Raw genomic sequence first — 18,865 nt, 5'->3', positions numbered from 1 at the left:
TAACAATACTAGGGTTCTGAATTAAAGATGGGATGGGTTGAGATGGGGATAATACAAAACACATAGACTATGGGTTACTGTTCTTCCTATTATACTTACAGTCCTTTAGAATCAAATTGGACCGTCAGTTCTGGTCATTGGGTTGATCGTGTCTACCGGCAGCAGAGCACCTCTGGAGGGATTTGGATCAGCGGCGCGGTTCTGGTCAGTTTTAGACTGCACCTCAGACTGGATTTGGAAGGGCCCCTTCTAGTTACTGGACACGGTAGATAGCAGGATGCAAGTTTCAGCGGGCAAGCCTTAATGGTAGCAAACCAAGCTGAATCAGAATTATTCTTTTAAGTTCTGTATGTTTGTAATTGGGTCAAGCAAGTAAGAGTTCTGCAATGCTAAAGTCTGGAGTCTGCAAAGAAATCTGGATCTTCAAAGAATTCTGGAGTCAGCTACAAGATGAAGGGTTCTGTGCTAAGGTGCTGTGCGGACATCTGGATGGGTTCTGGAAGCAGTGTCTGTGTGTAGTGAAAATCCTGTATTTATCCATTACAAAGTTTATGGCGTGGGCAGAACTTCAAAACACATCCCCATGTCTGTGAGTGGCTACAGGCATGTGCTTTGTCCTGATCAGCAGTCTGAACAGAGCTGTCATCATAATGACAGGATTTAGGAACTCCCACCTTGATTTTTACCAAAACATAACTCTTGCACAAATGTACATTTCTAACATTATGTACCCTAATCCAATTGGACACTTATATTTCATATTTGATTGTCTACATCCACATTCAATCCCCATCTTTGTGCGAGCTGTCTTTCTCATTCTACGGATTTTTATCAATTTTGACCATAACGGTTTGGATTACTCATTTCTAATTCGATGCATCTCTGGGCGCTTGATCAGTGGATCATGTACATACAAGTTTAAGCTTGCAACATTAATAGTTTTGCCAAAATCAGTGTTTTAGTGTATCTATTGTTCCTTATCTAGTACAAACTCCTACAAAATCTTCAGCTGTCTAGCATGAGTTCAGATTTATAAGTTTGTATTTTTCACTTATCTACTTATTTTGGCTGCCATGTTAAATGTCAAAGTTCTGAGGCAAAAACAAGTAATTTCCATTCAAAATACAGTCCAGGTTTTTTTTCTTACTTCCCAAGGGAGCAAATGGCCAGTCCTTTGAAGTTCACTGAGAAACCTCCTCAAGATCCTGCCCCTCCTTTAGGTGACCGGGTCTCCAAGCCTTCCTTTGTCCTTGGGTCAGCCAGCAGACGAATGTCTGAGGCTCTTTGTTTTCATTATGCGGGAACCATTAAGCAGCCATTAAGCCTTCCTGTAGCAACTGAGTGTCGAGCTGAAATGTGAATCTTCCCAGGCTGGGCTGTCAGATCAGAATTAAATAGTTGATTTGCTCCAGACTGGGTCCCTATACATTAGTCTCTTCAGTTCACATATAAAATACAAGCACAGTTTATAAGGGATTTGGACATTTTAAAAGAGTTAGCCCTTCACAAACATAGGTGATTTTTGCCATTTTAATCCGGAAACAGAAACACTTTAAAAACTGGATTTGGCAGCTAATTTTCTGATGCAGCTGTCAGGGAGGCCTAGATTCCTCTGACTGCACTAGACAATCCATGATTTCAGCACACTTTCCTTTCAATAATTCACTGGGGAAAATGACTGAATTTAGCGCCGAAACAGCACTTTGAACATTGCCATTGATTAGGAAGCTTCTATTTAAGGGCATTTGTTCGGATTTTAGCCTACTTCTGTGGCATTGATTCATATGACAGGTAACAGCTGACAGCAGTGATTCCTGTTTTTACACCAACGTTGCCTGTGTGTGTGGTAGGGTGTTCAGGTCTTTTGTGGTTTATGCACCATGCACAATTTTTCAGATTTGGTGGCCACAGGGTTATTTCCTCCATTTTTGACAGTTTTCTTCCCCATTGGCAAAGGGATGCAGTGTGGCGCATTAGTGTGGATAAAAATATTCCACAGGACTTCATATTCACTACATTACTTGCCCTCTTTGCTGATTTAAGTAAGTGAATGCATATTAAGAAAATATGGTGACTGTATATATGTTTGAGTGTTGTGCGATATGATCACCTGCTTGTTTGATTTTTTGTGTGTGTTCAGGCCTAGAATAAACTGTATATTTATACATGTCTACTTTGAATTGTGTGTTTCACTGTGTGGACCTCTGATTCCACTCTCCTACGAAAATAGCCTTCACTGCTCTCCATTGCTACCTTGATTGGGTTTTGGCTAACCTCTCAGAGTTCCCCTGTTCTTTATAAATAGGCTGGCCTTCTAAAATCTGTCCACCTGGCCAGAATCTAGAAATCCATCTTAACAAGTTACCTGAACAGAGATGTTTTTCCTCAGTCCCCCTTAATGCCCTACAATTTTTAAGACGAAAACTGGAATTTGATGATGTAGAAGTCTTTTATTAAAGATGTTAATGTTATGTTATTGTGCATTTATATAGCGCCTTATACACCATTGGTATGATCTCAAAGAACTGTGGGTGGAACGCCCTTGGTGACGGTAATCCAGGTTAGTGGAGAAAGTAGGGTAGTAAATGGTGCTTGTGTGCATTCATTATGTATGCAGCCAGTTCGGTTTACATGGTGTGTAGCTGCATTTTAATGCTAGGTGTGATGCAGTGGTTGTGTGGGGTCAGTAGAATATGTGCAGCAAGGCCGTAGAGCTCAGAGTTTGCATTCTGGTGGTGGTGGTGCTTGTGTATGAGATTGTGTGCAGCTAGGCCAATTTGGTTTGTGGGGTATAGCTGCGTTCTAATGACTGTTGAGGTGTTCATGGAGGTATGTAGGTATGTGTGCAGCTAGGCCAAAGTTGATTCGCTGCATTCTGTTTGTTGGTGTAGAGGAGAGAGTGATAATATCAGTATGTGTGAGTGTCAGTGCGGATTGGTGGGAGAATCCTATTTCAGATTACCATCCAGTGCCCACTGAGCTGACTATCTATTCTAGAGGTTTGGAGCATTGGTGCGCTGGGAGGGATTCTCAGTCTAGCACAGTTTGTTCTGATGACCAGACTTGAGTTTGTCTTTCCCTGCTTGGCAGTGTCATCGGTGTTGAGTGGCCCTATTCCTAATCTTTATTGGTTCAAGCGAATTGCAGGTCTATGGTCGTCCCTGTGTCTTGTTAAGTCTGCCATGGTTTATTAGGAAGATACCTTCTCATTGTACAGTTACATCCAGTGCTGTTCTATCAGACATACGAGTCCTTGCTAGATTTGATTACTACTGTTCAGTGGACCCAGGGACCAGCAACAGCCACTATGGTCACCGCTGTGTCTTGTTGGGTATGTAGATTGCTTATAGGGTGATACCTTCTCAGTGTGCATTTACTTCAGTTCTGTTCTATCGAACATACAAGTACATCCTAGGTATGAAGACCGGTGTATGCCTGAAGGTCACGCAACAGATCAGGCTGTGATGTTAGTGGTGTGTCTGAACTGGCAGTGTTATATGCAGCAGGGGTTAGAGTGTTCCTGATCTGGTGTGCGTTGAGAGTATTGATGACAGGTGGCAGCACCTCGATGTCACTTGCAGGAGCTTGCTTTGCCAGATTCCTCGCCCGATTCAGAGCATATTCACTTGAGATGGATCAGAGTCAGTCCATTGCTGAAACTCGGTTATAAGTGCCAGTGGGCCCATTTTCCGGGTCCCAAGTAATTGTTTATAGCGAGTGGATGGTTATTCCTGTCATAGTTTATGGTTTGAATTGCTGAATTACATTGTATCATTGTCCCTTCCGAGAGCTAAGAGTGCTAGGGAGCTCATCTGACTGGAGAGCGTAGTGCATATCTGCGAGAGAAAAAAGAGCAAGTCCTACCCATGCAGAGTTGTGCAGCGATTGATATCATTGTTCACATCAATAATTACATCACACATGTTATCACTGATGAGATCAATAATTACATCAAATGTGACCTTACTGAGGTAATAAGTTCAAAAATGTTTGCACCTTTTGATATATATTTGATTACACTTAACAATAATATGACATGAAACAATATACTGATAAAGAAGTAGGATATGATTGCATGTGGAACATTCATTTGTAGTACTTAGGAACTTATAAACTTTTAGATAAAAATATGCCAGGTTATACAAAATGTTTGAATTACATGTTTTAGTAAACAATTACAATACTTAATTGCAGGGAAAGTACCTGATTCTGTTCAATCAATTTCCGGTATTTCAAACATAATATAAGTATATGTAGTAGTAAAAACATGTTTGATAGTGTTATGAAAATAGTAAATGGTCACATTTAAATGTACAATTTTTAATGTAATAACATTACATGAACACATTCTTTTCTAAATGACAAGTTTAACAAAAAAATAAAAATCACATACTAAAAGTACTTCCCGTTTGCATTGTGCTAATATATGCTCTAAGAATTCGAAGTTTGGTTAGTATGCGAAATACATCAGTTATTTATGCTACATTTATAGAAAAGAAATTAAGATTATAAAGTAAATATTTTATTCTAGGATTTGCAATGGTATTACTAATATTTGAGTCATATCTTTTGAAAATAAAATATGATTTTGTATTGCACTATAACAGATTATCTCCAAAGTACATGAATGCTTACGTGCTATTCTTCTTTGTAATGTCTGTATGTACTTACAATTGTATACCGTGAGTTACATTTAAAAAAAACAAGCGCAGAATGCATTGTACTGTGCAAGTATAAAATATGTATATATGTTATGTTAAACAGTTGTCATATTTCGAAATGTAATTGCTCAAACCAATGACATCAGTGATGTCATGCATGATGTAATTAGTGATGCCATCAGTGATGTCATGGATGTCACCAGTGATGTCATTGAGGTCATACGCTGCACAACAGAGAGGGTGACTAGTTAAGGTGGACTTGCTCAAAATGCGATGCTGAATTTCAGGGGTTATGTTGCATTAAATCTGGGCACCTTAACTTTCTTAACCAAGGTTTTTTTCACTGAATTTCAAAGGTTTTATTGCTATGTATTATTCACATTACGTCTGAAAATAAAAGGTTTTTTCACTGAATTCAAGGGTTTTGTTATATTATAGCTTCTTCGGGACCCACTAGCCATGGCCACGGCCAAAGCCACTGTACATGTTGCACCAATAGGTTTCTTCTGAGCCCACTAGCCATGGCCTTTGGCCATGTTGCACAAATAGGTTTCATTCGGGCTCACTAGCAGGTGTAAAAGTGTGCCCCTCGACCCCCTTGTCCACTGGATTCCCCCGATAATGCAACAAACTACATATACAGCAGCATTGAACTACCCATGCCTGCGGTATTCCCCTTATAATGCTTGAAAATCCAAAAATCTTCCCTGTCCTCACAGGCACTCACCAAGTTCCCCCTCCTCTTTCCATGGTTCCCCCACACCCCTCAATTGCTTTTTATCCTCCCTGGCCCCTCCTGGCCATTTCCCCCTATCATTGTTTGGTTTCTGTGACATATTTTCTTCTCCGAGGTAGACTTTATTAAAATGTGAGGGCTGAATTTTAGGGGTTTTGTTGCAGTAAATCTGATAACTTTAACTCACAACAAGTGGTTTTTCACTGAATTTCAAGGGTTTTCTTATACCTTAGTTTCCTCAGAGACCACTAGCCATAGCCTTCTGCCGTAGCCACTGTATTGGATATACCTCATCATCCAGGCATGGATGGCCGTCCATGGTCTATGCCTGAAGGATGACAAAAATGAGCTCATTATCTTGGGAACCACCTCTAACCTCAATAAACTGGGCCACAAATACACCACCTTTAATTTCGATGGTAATACTATCAAAGAGGTAAAAACCCTAGGTTTTTATCTAGACGCTGCCCTCACCTTTGCCAAACAGGTTAACTCCATGGCCTCTGCCACTGCATACACATGCAAGCTAATTAGAGCCAGCAAACCGTTCCTATCCAAGAACAGCAGCACCATTTTGGCCAGAGCACTAATTCTGTCCAAAATGAACTATTGCAACTCCCTCTACCTTGGCGCCAATAAGTACATCATTAGCAAAATTCAGATCCTCCAAAACAATGCCAATAGAGCAGCTCGGGGTATTGCTAAAAATAGAACACATATCAGAGATAAGGAGAGAGAATAATTTTCTCACTACTAGCGATAAAATCTTGCTAAAAACTGCCTCGTTAACGTACAAATGCCTAAACAATGCTGCTCCTCGCTATCTTATAGAGTGATTCAATAGAAGATCCTCCAATCGGCCAAAAAGAACTGCCAACTCAAATTGCCTGATTGTACCAAGGCTTAAACTTACCAACGCTGGAGGGAGTAGCTTCTCAGTCAAAGCTGCACAGCTCTGGAACTCTCTACCCACCTCCTTAAGGGCGGACCAAACCTACCCAAACTTTAGACACATCATCATCAATTGGATTAAAGAAAATGACTACTAATACAACCCAGGGCTACCGTCCCCCTGTCTCAATCCAGTACCTTGCACTGTATATAGTTATGCTATTGTAATGTTATGATGCATTGTTTTTGCCTATTTGCTTGTATATACTATTGTGACCTTATCCCTTCTGTATATATGTGTCTCTCTTACACAGCTGTGTAACCCTAAGCTGAAAGTATTCTTGTCTCTTCTGCGCCCTGATACCCCCGGGTCTGGTGCGCATTACAAATAATAAAACAAACAAACCAATAGTTTTCTTTTGGGCCCACTAGCCATGGTCACTGGCCATGTCACACCATGAATTTGTTACCAAAGGCCCATTGCCCCTCCCCCCCTCCACCCAGTAAAGATGTAAGCACTGCAGATGTTAAAACGTTTTACTCTTACGTCCCGTCCGCTTTCTTCCATACTGTATGGGTGTCCCTTGCAAGGGACGGGAGTCGGAACCTTTTTCCCCAGAAAAAAACTTCTTCCCCTTTGAATTTAGAGGCACGCAGGGGTGCGGCCGAGGGAGCATGCGCTGTCCTGACTCCGCCCTCCGGCGCCACACCTCAGTCCCCTTTTCCACATCGACGGGAATGGGCCAAATTCACCAGCGCTCCTGGGTTTGGCTTCGGCCATGTAATTCCACACGCGGATACTTCTTCTCTTTGTCTTTTTTTTTTTCTCATCTATCATTCAGGTACTGGGTCCACAGGCGTCACACTGCTTCCCGGCGCATGTCGACTTCAGTAGGTGTCCATCCTGCAACGGGCTCTTCCCAACTTCAGACCACCATGCCCTATGCCTGTTGCCTTGGCCCAGAACACAGTTAGCAATCATGTTCGGTGTGTTTCTCGCCACCATCGAAGGCGCTGAAGAACAGACTAGCCAGTGGTGGGAGCTCTTCCAGAGGTCGCCTCCAGAAGATCTCAAGAACTTTGAGAAGCATCGAACCAGGCCCAAGGTAGGGCCGATATTTCCCAGTGCACCCCGCAAGGGAGACTCCTTCCTAGAGACTCTCCCGCACGGGAGGGTCCGGCCAGGTCCATCTACCGACATGTGCACCGAGGCTGCTGCAGTTAACGGCCTTCGGGTCGAGGGATCCTCGGGTACTCCCGAGCGCAGTGTCGAGGGACTGGAAGGTTCTTGTACCGGGCCTACACCCGAGGGGCTCTGCTCTTTTACCGGCACCATGGCTGAGGGGCTATGCCCTAACACCGGCATTATGTCAGAGGGGCTACGCACTAATAACGGCAGTGCCTCAGAGGGGCGCCTAAACGCAGCTCTACCGGCCCTCTGGTCGAGGGTGTCACACCTACTGGGCCGAGGCCCGAGGAGCAGGGTAGGCCTTGTGATCCACACGCAAGAGTCTTGGATGAGGCCAGGCCCAGCGGGCCGAGCACCACGTTGCAGGCACGTCGCAGGCAGCTCCACAAAATGGCAGCCGCACCAGAAAAGAGGCACCCGTCCGACGCCATTCCAGGAATTCTGCGAAGGAGTGTCAAGGTGGGTACGTGGCCTACTGTCTACTCTTCATTTGCGCAGGGCAGCTTTCCTTTGCGTCCATATGGACAGGGTATGCAGCGGCTCCAGCAGCCCCTGCTGCCCCATCGTTGCTCCATGCCACCTGTTTGGCCAGTGAGGAGGTGCTCTTCGAGAAGTTCCTCGGCCTCATGAGGTCTCCTCAGATGGGGATTATCATCAAAGACACCATCAGGGAAGTCCTCCCCGCCATGCTAGCAGCACCACAGACTCCTCCATTGGGCCCCCAGGCCCTGGTGCAGCCGCCTCCTCCGGCTCCACAGCCAACTCCGCAACCTCCGCCGCCTCAGCCTCCGTCTGCGGTCTCTGTACCCCAAACCTCAGGCGCCATCTTCTCCTCCTCCTCCTCTTGCTCCTCCTCCACAGGATCCTCCAGATCAGCAGGATACGGACGAGGAGGAGGACCTGGACACGCCATCCTCAGCCAGGGCCTTCCACGAACGTCTTGCTGGCCTGGCAGAGTACCTGGGCCTCTCCCAACCTGAGGTTGAACAACCGGGAGAGGGGGTTCTGGCAGTCCTCACGCGACGCCCCTCTGCCAACACAGGGATTCCACTGCAAACCGATGTAGTCTCCCTGGCAAAGAAGGGTTGGCTCAAACCCCATTCGGTCCAGCCGGTCAATCGATGCCTGGACGCCAAGTACAGGCAGATGGAGGGGGATACACTCTTGCTCTCGACCCATCCTCAGCCACACTACTCTGTGATCCCTGCGGCATCACTATACTCCAAGCCTCAGACTTCCTCGGCCGCCTCCTCTGCGGCGCTGCTAGGCAAGGAGATGATGATCTTGGAGGCGTACGGCAAGAAGATCTATTCCAACGCATCCTTGCACCCCTGTCAGGCCAGCGCTGATGCCATGCTGGCTGGCGCCAACCAGAGGTTATGGCGGGAAATTGCGGACTTCCTCCCGGAACTCCCCACCCAGTGCCAATCACGCTTTAAGGCGCGGCTAGCTGAAGCCATGCTCGTGGCGCATGACCTCCCTCATGGAATCCACAGTGTCTCATATTGATACCTCAAGCCGTTGCATCTGCATTGCCACGGACATGAGGAGAACAGCCTGGCTCTGGGCAACTAAATTTAACCCGGATGTCCAGGAGCGCATCCTAGATCTACCATTCAAGGGGTGAGGGGGACCTCTTCCACTCTACGGACGAAGAGCTGGACAAAAAGAAGAACCGCTCACAAACGGCAAAGTCTCGGGTCCACGTATCTCCGGTGAGGGGCAGGCTTGCTCTCATTGCACAAGACTGGCCTCAGAATTTTGCGGACCCCTGGATCTGCTCTGTAGTATCCACGGGGTACCGCCTTCCTATCCCAGCCTTTCCTCCCCTCCACTCCCACAGGTTGGGACAGCAACTCTTTTGGCGGAGATCCGGTCTTTCGTAGAGAGCCAGACAGTGGAGGAAGTCCCAGCCTCCCAGCAAGGCTTTGGCTTTTACTCCAGGATTTTTGCCATTCAGAAGAAGAACCAAGCAGGCCTGAGAGTTGTGCTGGACATTTCCACCCTCAACCTCTCCTTACCCCTGCAAAAAGATTGTTATGCCAGCTTTTATAGCGCAGACATTGGACAAGGGAGACTGGATGTGCTCCCTGGACCTGAAGGACGCGTACCTACACGTCCCGATTTGGCAGCCCCATCGTTCTTTCCTACGGTTCAGGATCATGGGCTACCATTTTCAATACAAAGTCCTTCCATTTGGCCTGACTGGCTCATCAGGGCTACATCTCCGGAAGCGGTACACCACTTTTCCCATGCCCTTATGAACACACTGCACGATCTAGGGCTTCTCGCTCAACCTCAAGAAGTCACAGCTGCAGCCTACGCAGACTGACATTCCTGTGACTCATTTGGGACACGTGCTCCGAGAGGGTCTTCCCGTCGGAGGACAAGATTTCGGCCATCAAGAAGGCCACAGCCCACTTCCCCAGCAGAAAGGTGACCTCGGCATGGTGGTACCAACATCTCCTGGGTCTACTGGCGGCGGTCCTGTTAGCCGTGCCTCACACAAGACTAAGGATGAGAAGGATTCAGCTGCACTTCACGGCCTCGTGGAATCAGGAGTGGGGCTCGCAATACGAGATAATCAACATTCCTCCATCCCTCCACCCGGACCTAACCTGGTGGTCCATGGACTGCAACCTACGGAAGGGCAAGCCCTTTCGGCCATACTCTCCGCAGGCCACCATCACCACAGACTCCTCACTCAAGGGTTGGGGAGCCACCCTGTACGATCTATTGGTCCACGGCACCTGGACTCGACAGGAGCAGGAATACCACATCAATTGGTTGGAGCTGAATGCCATCTGGCTAGCACTCAGAGCATTCCTACTACTTCTCAAGGGCAAGGTTGTCCTCATCCAGACAGCTCGACCAGCATGTACTACGTCAACAAGCAGGGAGGCACCAGATCCCCTCCTCTGTGCAGACTGGCGATCAGCATGTGGAAATGGGCACTGGAAAACGGCATTTACCTCTCGGCAGTCCACCTTCTGGGGGAATCCAACCTGGAAGCGGACAGGGTCAGCAGGCTGGGAGCGGACAATTACGGGTGGCAGCTAAACAACCTAGTTATTCAGGAGATCTTCAACAGGTGGAGTCACCCCCAAGTGGATCTCTTTGCCACCTGGCACAAGAAGTGTACCCAGTTCGCATCCTGGCAGGGCCAGGGCCCTGGCTCTCTGGGCGACACATTTCACCTCCAGTGGACCGGCATGAAAGCCTACACCTTTCTGCCCACTCCTCTGATCCACAGGATAATTTGCTAAATCAAGGAGTCCCAGCGACTCCTCATCATTCTGATAGCTCCATGGTGGCCGGCCAGGCCATGGTTTTCAGAGCTCCTCAGCCTCTCGGAGGGGCCCCCTATACACCTTCTGATGGGCCCAGCACATCTTCTGGCGCAGCGGGGGGGGGGCAGAATCATCCACCCAGGGAAACGAGCCCTCACAGCGGGGTACCCGAGCAAGTAATGCTTCGGCACCTTAGCCTTTCACAGGCCAATCTGGAGATCATACACGCTGCCAGGAGCAATGCCACCAGGGCCCATTACAAAAGCAAATGAACCAGATTCTGCCACTGGGCATGCCCCAAGGGAATTGACCCATTGGCCTGCAATTTGGCCGACGTGCTCTACTTTTCGGCGCACCTCGCTCATTCGGGCGTACAGGTGGAACCTGCCGCACATACCTTGCAGCCATTGGGGCTTACAGGAACTCTGAGGAATGCATTTTTTCCTCCAACCCGATCGTCAAGAAACATCTAACTGATCTCGCTAGGCTCTACCCGCCCGTCAAGAGACTGCAACCGTTGTGGGACCTTAACATAGTCTTGGGCGCCCTGTTGCACAAACCATTCAAGCCAATGGCGTACGTGGCCATCCGGCTGGTCACCATCAAGACGGCCTTACTAGTCAGTCTTACCTCGGCTCGCAGAGTCGGCGAGACCCAGGCGCTGGTCGCCTCTGAACCATATACCACCTTTCACAAGGACAAGGTAGTCCTGCGGATGCACCCAGCATTTCTGCCCAAGGTTCCATCTGCATTTCACTTGAACGAGGAAATAGTCCTTCCTACGTTCTTTCCCGATCCCAAGGACGAAGCACAAAGAGTGCTGCACTTCCTGGATGTCAGACGTGCCCTAAAATTCTTCTTGGACAGGACCAAGGGCTTCCGCAAGTCAGACGCCCTGTTAGTCACTTTCAAAGGCTCGAGGCCAGGCTATCCGGCCTCTAAGGCCGCCATATCCTGCTGGATGGTCACTGCCATCCAAGAAGCATATGAGGGCCAGCACAAGCCGCTCCCGGCCAACATGCATGCCCACGCAGTCAGGGTCAAGGCAACGTCTATCGCATTCGAGCGCCATGTCCCTTGGCAAGTCATAAGTAGGGCGGCCACTTGGGCCACTCCCTCTGCTTTCTTCAAGCATTACTGTTTGGATGCCGGCTCTAGATCTGATGCAGCTTTTGGACAGGCGGTTCTCGGGAACATATTTGCTTAAGGAGGGTCTCCTCTCCACCCGGGGGCTACAATCCGTTGTAATCACCCATACAGTATGGAGGCAAGGAGCCGGGACGTAAGAGTAATTATAAGTTACTCACTGTAATGACTAACATACTCTTAGTCCACAGTCCCCTATCCTCCATACGTCCCACCAACCTCCCCCTAATAATACTGGTGTCATTTGGCAATGTTAAATCTGTTGTCGACGCGTCAATGGGGACTGAGGTGTGGCGCTGGAGAGCGGAGTCAGGGCGGCGCATGCTCTCTGGGCCGCACCCCTCCGCGCCTCTAAATTTAAAGGTGAATGTTTTTTCTGGTGAAAAAGGTTCAGTCTCCCGTCCCTTGTAAGGGACGCCCATACAGTATGGAGGAAAGGGGACTATGGACTAAGAGTACTTTAGTCACTACGGTGAGTAACTTTTTTTAACTCCTTATTCCCACAATAATTTCCCAGTAATCCATTCCAATAACTAATTGCTGCGGTAGAATGGCGGGTCGCTGATTCCTGCGATAAAAGGTAAAATTGCCCACAATTAAAGTCTTCCATGTCATCACAGGCACGCAACATATGTCCCCCTTCTTTTTTCCGGGTCCCCCCACTCCACTCAGTTGCTTTTTCCTCTTCCTCTCCCATTACCCCATGATGCATCGCTTTGTGTGACACACATTTTTTTCTGAGCGCGTCTCAGTGTTACTGCTGTAATCGCATGAGATTCACGCATACTTACCCATATGAACCAAAAAATTTCCACCTGTAACTGGCTCCCCAGCACACAATCAAGTCCCCAACTTCACATGGTGTCTTATTTCCCACTCCCGACCTCTATCCTGATGTGATTGCTATTGGTATTTGTTAGGGAGAATTCTCTGTTTAGGCTGAATTTCCCTACCTAGTGAGTCCCCCAGCAGCTTTGCTGGATTTCTGGGGTTTCTTTTTTTCTCCTGCCAAGAGTGAGACTCTTTTACCCTCACTCTTGGACATGTTGAAGTGTGTTTTCTTGGTTAAACCTTGTGTTGAATGGGCTATGGGGTCTTTTACTCCATAGGGCCTCATGTATTTTTGTGATGTGGGTTACACAGCACCCTCTGTGCCGTGACCCAGGGGTGTCCTAGGGACTCCCCAACATAGACTCCATACCTTGGGACTGACTACTGTCTCCCAGGGCATGTAAAGTCACCAAAGACTTTGCTAGTCTTGAATCCTGAACAGAACCAGTACAAACCATCATATTGTGGACGTACTGGCTGGGGCAATTCGATTGCCCCAGGGTCTGTTAGTCGAGGGGGCACGTCTCCGTCCCCCCTGATCGAGTTTTGGCTGGTGGCAGTGGAAACTACTTTTTATATTCGACCGCGAATATTTCCCTATGGGATTTCCCATTGTTTTAGGCTAACACATTTAATTATTTATTTACGGTAGCCTTACACATACCGCCGGTTTATATATTTATTATTATAACTCCGGTTGGGACTTTTTGCCAAAACTTGATTCTAAAATGGCGTTGGCGTTCGCCTCTGTAACTCTGACCCAAAGTGGAGCCCTTTGTTCCACTTTTGGCGGGCTTCTCCACAGAAGCCCTCCAAAGTGGTGCCACTCTGTCTGGGGTACTTAGGAGGGGTGGAGGGGGATTTAGGCACCCTGGACTGAGTTACCTTGGTAACTCAAGTCGCACTCCGTCCTGATTGGCCCAAGTGGTGAGCCGGCCGGCTCACCACTTAGCATGTTTGAGTGACAGCTAGGCTGGGTGAATGGGGGTTTGCTGCATAAAAGCAGGGCTTTGGGGACTGGAACTTCAGAAGTCGCCACAGGACCAAGAATCCGACGAGGGAAGAGCTGAGCCGACCTGCTTCGACGACACCACCCGGTGGAGCCCTGCTGAACCGTCTCACCACTTTTCCCGACGACCGAGGAGAACTCTTAACGGAGTGGCTCCTTCCCTTGACTGGTGGGGACAACCAGTTTTCACCGTCTTTTCGCTTCTCGAGGTATCTCGTGGCCGCCTTGCCAGTGCCAAGCACCCCGGCAACCGGAACCCCACCACTTTTACCCCAACCACGAAAGTCGGTACAACCCTTTAACCGGAGGACTCCGCGGCTGGTTTCTTCCCGGGCAGTGCAACGACCTTCTTCTTCTGCTCTTCAGCGAGAACTTCTTCTCCCCTGACCGACGTCGAGCCTTGCTGCCACTGCCTGGAACAACTGCCACCGCTGGAGGATCCTTTCCGCTTAAGGTACCGTGTTCCGCCTGGCTTCCCTTGCCACCGACTGTACGGGGTAGATTTAGCCCCCGGCTTTCGAACCTGGGAGTGCCTGGAACACCCTGGCTAAACTTTCTAAGCCACTCTAAACTCGTTCTAACTCTTTGCAAAACTTTGAATCCCTAATAACAGTGTGATCTTGGGCACATTTTCGCTCCGGCTACTCTAAGAGTGGGCCCTGCCTAGTGACTTTTGCTCACCTGTGACTTTGTGCTTCTTTGAGCCTATTGCAAGTGTCCTGGACCTTAGAGTGGTGTGTTTAACCCATTTCTGTTTCTTTTTATCCCTTTCTTGAACCTACTAGAGTGTCATCTAACGTTAAGCGCTCACCTCTGTTTTAATTATGTGGTGTTAACTTAGAGTTGTCTAGATAGGAGTAAGGGTTGAAACTGCTTTCATTATAACTGTGTTTGAAGTGTTTTTTCTATATCTTGCTAGAGTGATTTCAACTTATGTGTGTTTGATAAATAAATAACTATATACTTTTGAAACCAAGCTCTGGTCAGTGTTTGCTTGTGCTATTGTGCCTGGGTACATATTGTGTATACTTTGCATACTGCCTAACTCTTCTTGAGGGAAGTCTGACTGCTCAGCCACAGCTACCAGGTAAATCTGGGTGGTGCGGACTGCTACCAAGTGGGTTTACTGCTATACCTGTAGTCTTAAATCTTTTGCAGTGGTCCCCAAGGGAACTGCACAGGTTTCTGCCTAACACTGGTGTACAGCGGTGGGATTTGTATTAAGTATACATTTTAGTGTGCTTTAGATACCTTAGTGCAACTAACCACAAAGCTTAGCACTATAAAAGTAAACCTCTAACATGTCAGTTATAGAAAGCTATAGTCAAGAGTCCCTTGCAGCCAAAACTGCTGATTGTTTAAGAGTGCTCTGTAAACATAGACCTCCTGACTAAGGGCAAGAAAATGGAGCTGATTGAAAGATTGTTAGCTAACCAAAGTCTGGGTGAGGGTTCAGAGGAACCTACCACTCCAGCAACTGTAGATGACAGTATTGAAATTAACATGGAGCAAAATGTTGATGATTCTGAGGAAGAGTCAGAAGAGGAGGGTGAGGCTGTTGTGACTGTCCCCCTAGGCCTCTACCTGCTCTACCTGCTGTACCTACTGGGCCTTTACCAGGTCCCACATTTAGTCCTCAGTACTTTGAACTGGAGAAAATGAAACTAGAATTGGAGTATAAGAAACTGAATGCTCAAACTGACAAAGAACTAAGGCTAAGGGAAATGGAGCTCAAGTATGAGCTAGAAATGAAGAAATTATCTGTTGAGAATGCTTCTCTCTCCGGCTCCTCTAGAAGTTCCAGTCCTAAAAGACCCCGGATGCCTAAAGAATTGGTTGGTATGTATGAGCCTAAGTTGGATGTGTTGGATTGGTTGTCTCTGTTTGAATATAATCATGGGCTCCAGAACATCACAGGAAATGACTTACTCACCTGGTTGTTCTCTAGGCTTCCCCCTGTTGCAACTGATGTGGTAATGGAGATGGGGGAGGAGGATAAGAAGGACTATGAATGTGTGAAACTAGCTTTGATAGCTAGGTTTGGGAAGACCCCTTCCCAGTATCTTAAGAGGTTTAGGAGCCTCAAAAAGCATGATGGTACCCCTTGGGCTACCTGGGTGAGTGAAGGGTTGAAAAACTTAGAGGGATGGATTAAGGGTTACAAGGTGAACACTTATGAAGGTATGAAGAATTTGTTTATGTTGGAGACTATTTATGATGCCTGCTCTCCTGAGCTCAGACAACATTTGGCTGATTCCAAGGAATTAGATTCCTGGAAACTAGCTAAGGCTGCTGACTTGTGGGTTGCCAACAGGGCCACTCACAAGGATTCTGGGGTAACTCAGAAAAAGGATGGGGAGAGACAGCCTAAAAAGGACTCCAAAGAGAATTCAAATACTACAAATTCCAAAGAGGGCCCCAAACAAAACTATAAGGGTAAGCCACAAGGGAAACCGAATCAGGCTAGTGTACCTTCTGGTCCCAGACCAGAAGGAGGTCAGAACAAGCCTCCATTCCAGCGAGCCTTTGGCTCATGCTTTGTTTGTAAGGCTACTGACCATGTGAAAGGAGATCCCAGGTGTAAGGGTAAACCTTCAGGGGTCCAACTTGCCTCCTTAGCCTTCGCTCCAGAAGAGGAAGTACATATGGCAAGTGGAAACTTTCTATTACTGGCTGATGAACCCACTGGAGTCTCAGCTAGTGTTTCTTTAGTCTCTCTGGGGTTGTGGGAACAACAGAATTTAGATGTATATAACTCTATCCCAGATAATACTAAAGAGTATTATAAGGACAGTGTCCAAGTGAATGGCCAGGAGACTCCTGCCATTAGGGACACTGGGGCCAGCATAACTGTGGTGGATGAATCATTTTTCAAGGCAGAGGATGTTGCTAAGGCACCCAAATGCCTCACCAAGTTAGCTGGTGGGCCTGTGCAGATGTGTCCCCAGTTACCAGTTCTCATCCAATGTAATGATATGGCTGTAAAAATACCTGTCAGTGTACAATGTGAAGTGCCAGGTAGGGTTCTGTTGGGTAATGACCTCAAAGCTCTTGGAGTTGTATCTCATACCCCCAGACCCCCTAGCAAAAGGTTACAGGAGCTCACAAAACCTGCAAGAGAGAAAACCCTGAGAGGGTTATCTCAGGAGATGATGACAGAAATCACTCCTCTCCCACTGGAACAACTTACTGCAGTAACAACCAGATCAGGAGCAAAGGGGCAACCCAAGACTCCTAGGAAAAAGCCAGCAGCAAGCACTCCAGTGCTTCCAACAAGGACTTCCCCTAGGTTGTCCAAAGTTACACCTGTAACCCCACCTCCAGCTGAGGCTGAGAGGGAGGTACAACCCTGTGTGGTTGAGCTAGACTCTGAGGAAGAGCTAGAGGGAGGCCCAAACCTTATTGGAGATTTGGACCCTGAGGACCATCCTGAGCTGCAGTCTTTACTGGCAGAAGGTGGGCCTAGCAGGGCTGCTTTCCGTAAGGGGCAAAGAGAATGTCCAACTCTGGAAGGTCTCCGCCACCAGGCAGCTTCTCAAGCTGATGGGCAAGAGCCTGGGAAGTATAGGTTGCACTGGGAAGATGGCCTCTTCTACAGTGAACCCACTGAGTCTGAACCTGGAGACTACAAACGCCTTGTAGTCCCACAAGAGAACAGACAACAGTTCTTACAACTAGCCCATGAGATACCTTTGGCTGGTCACTTGAGTTTCAAGAAGACCAAGGAAAGGCTCTCACTCTACTTTTATTGGCCAAAGATGGGGGCCGAAGTAGATAGATATTGTAAGAGCTGCCATACCTGCCAGACTTCTGGTAAGGTTGGTTCCAAGAATGTGGCACCTTTAGTGCCTCTCCCAGTTGTGGGAGTCCCATTTGAGAGGGTAGGGATTGACATTGTTGGTCCCCTTGATCCTCCAACCTCCTCAGGCAACAGGTTTATACTTGTTGTAGTAGACCATGCTATTAGGTACCCTGAGGCAATTCCTATGAGGACTGTTACAGCTCCGGCTGTGGCTAAGGCCCTCCTTGGTATTTTCACCAGGGTTGGGTTTCCTAAGGAAGTAATCTCTGACAGGGGATCAAACCTTATGTCCCACTACATGAAAGCCATGTGGAAAACCTGTGGAGTTACTTACAAGTTCTCAACAGCATACCACCCTCAGACAAACGGGTTGGTTGAAAGGTTTAACAGAACCATGAAGAGCATGATAGGTGCTTTAGAGGAACCCCTTAAGAAAAAATGGGACCTTCTACTGCCATGCCTGCTCTTTGCTTATAGAGAAGTCCCTCAGGAGGGAGTAGGTAGTTCTCCCTTTGAGCTTCTCAATGGCCATCCGGTCAGAGGTCCATTGGCCCTGATTAAGGAGGGGTTGGAAGGTGCTCCTCCCCTCAAGCCAGTCAGAGTGACTGACTATGTGATAGGTCTCCAGAGGAGAATGTCACACATGATGGCAGAAGCAAGTGACAACTTGAAAGCTGGTCAAGCTCTGGTCAAACATTGGCATGACCAGAAGGCTAACATGGTTGAGTTTACTCAAGACCAGCTAGTTCTAGTTATGCTCCCAACAAGGCAGAGGGCCTTGCAAGACAAGTGGATGGGACCCTTCAAGATTGTGGGAAAGCTTGGAGAGGTCAACTATCTGGTGGATCTGGGCAGACCCAGGGAAGCTCCTAGAGTCTTCCACACCAACAGACTAAAAGCATACATCTCCAGACCTGACGTCGGAGCCTTGCTCCTAGCTTCAGCTGCAGAGGAGGAAGAGAGTGAATTTCTCCCTGATCTCCTCAGAGGGGTGCCTTTAGATGAAAAAGTCGAAGGAGTTAATCTCTCTTCAGACCTGACACCTGAGCAACAAGAGGAGTGCAAATCTATGTTAAATCAGTTTGCCTCCCTGTTCTCACTGTCACCAGGCTTGACCCCTTGGGGCCAGCATGAGATACTCACTGGTGACTGTCTGCCAGTCAAAAGCAGAGGGTACAGAATGTCAGAACATATCAGAACCCACATCAAAGGAGAGGTCAAGAAGATGCTTGATCTCGGGGTAATAGAACCCTCTACTAGTCCATGGTCTAGCCCAGTTGTGTTAGTACCAAAGGCAGGATCCAAAGACT

At 47.6% G+C, this 18,865-nt stretch overlaps 1 protein-coding gene across 3 annotated transcripts in view; it reads left to right on the top strand.

The window, feature by feature from the left end:
• Positions 1-18,865, top strand: part of NDUFS1 (NADH:ubiquinone oxidoreductase core subunit S1) — a 1,009,292-nt gene that overhangs the window by 938,233 nt on the left and 52,194 nt on the right. The window lies entirely within an intron of this gene.

The sequence above is a fragment of the Ambystoma mexicanum genome, chromosome 9 (genome assembly GCF_040938575.1).
Source record: "Ambystoma mexicanum isolate Mex_15411 chromosome 9, UKY_AmexF1_1, whole genome shotgun sequence".
Taxonomy (NCBI): Eukaryota; Metazoa; Chordata; class Amphibia; order Caudata; family Ambystomatidae; genus Ambystoma; species Ambystoma mexicanum.
This window is presented reverse-complemented; position numbering and strand designations above follow the sequence as displayed.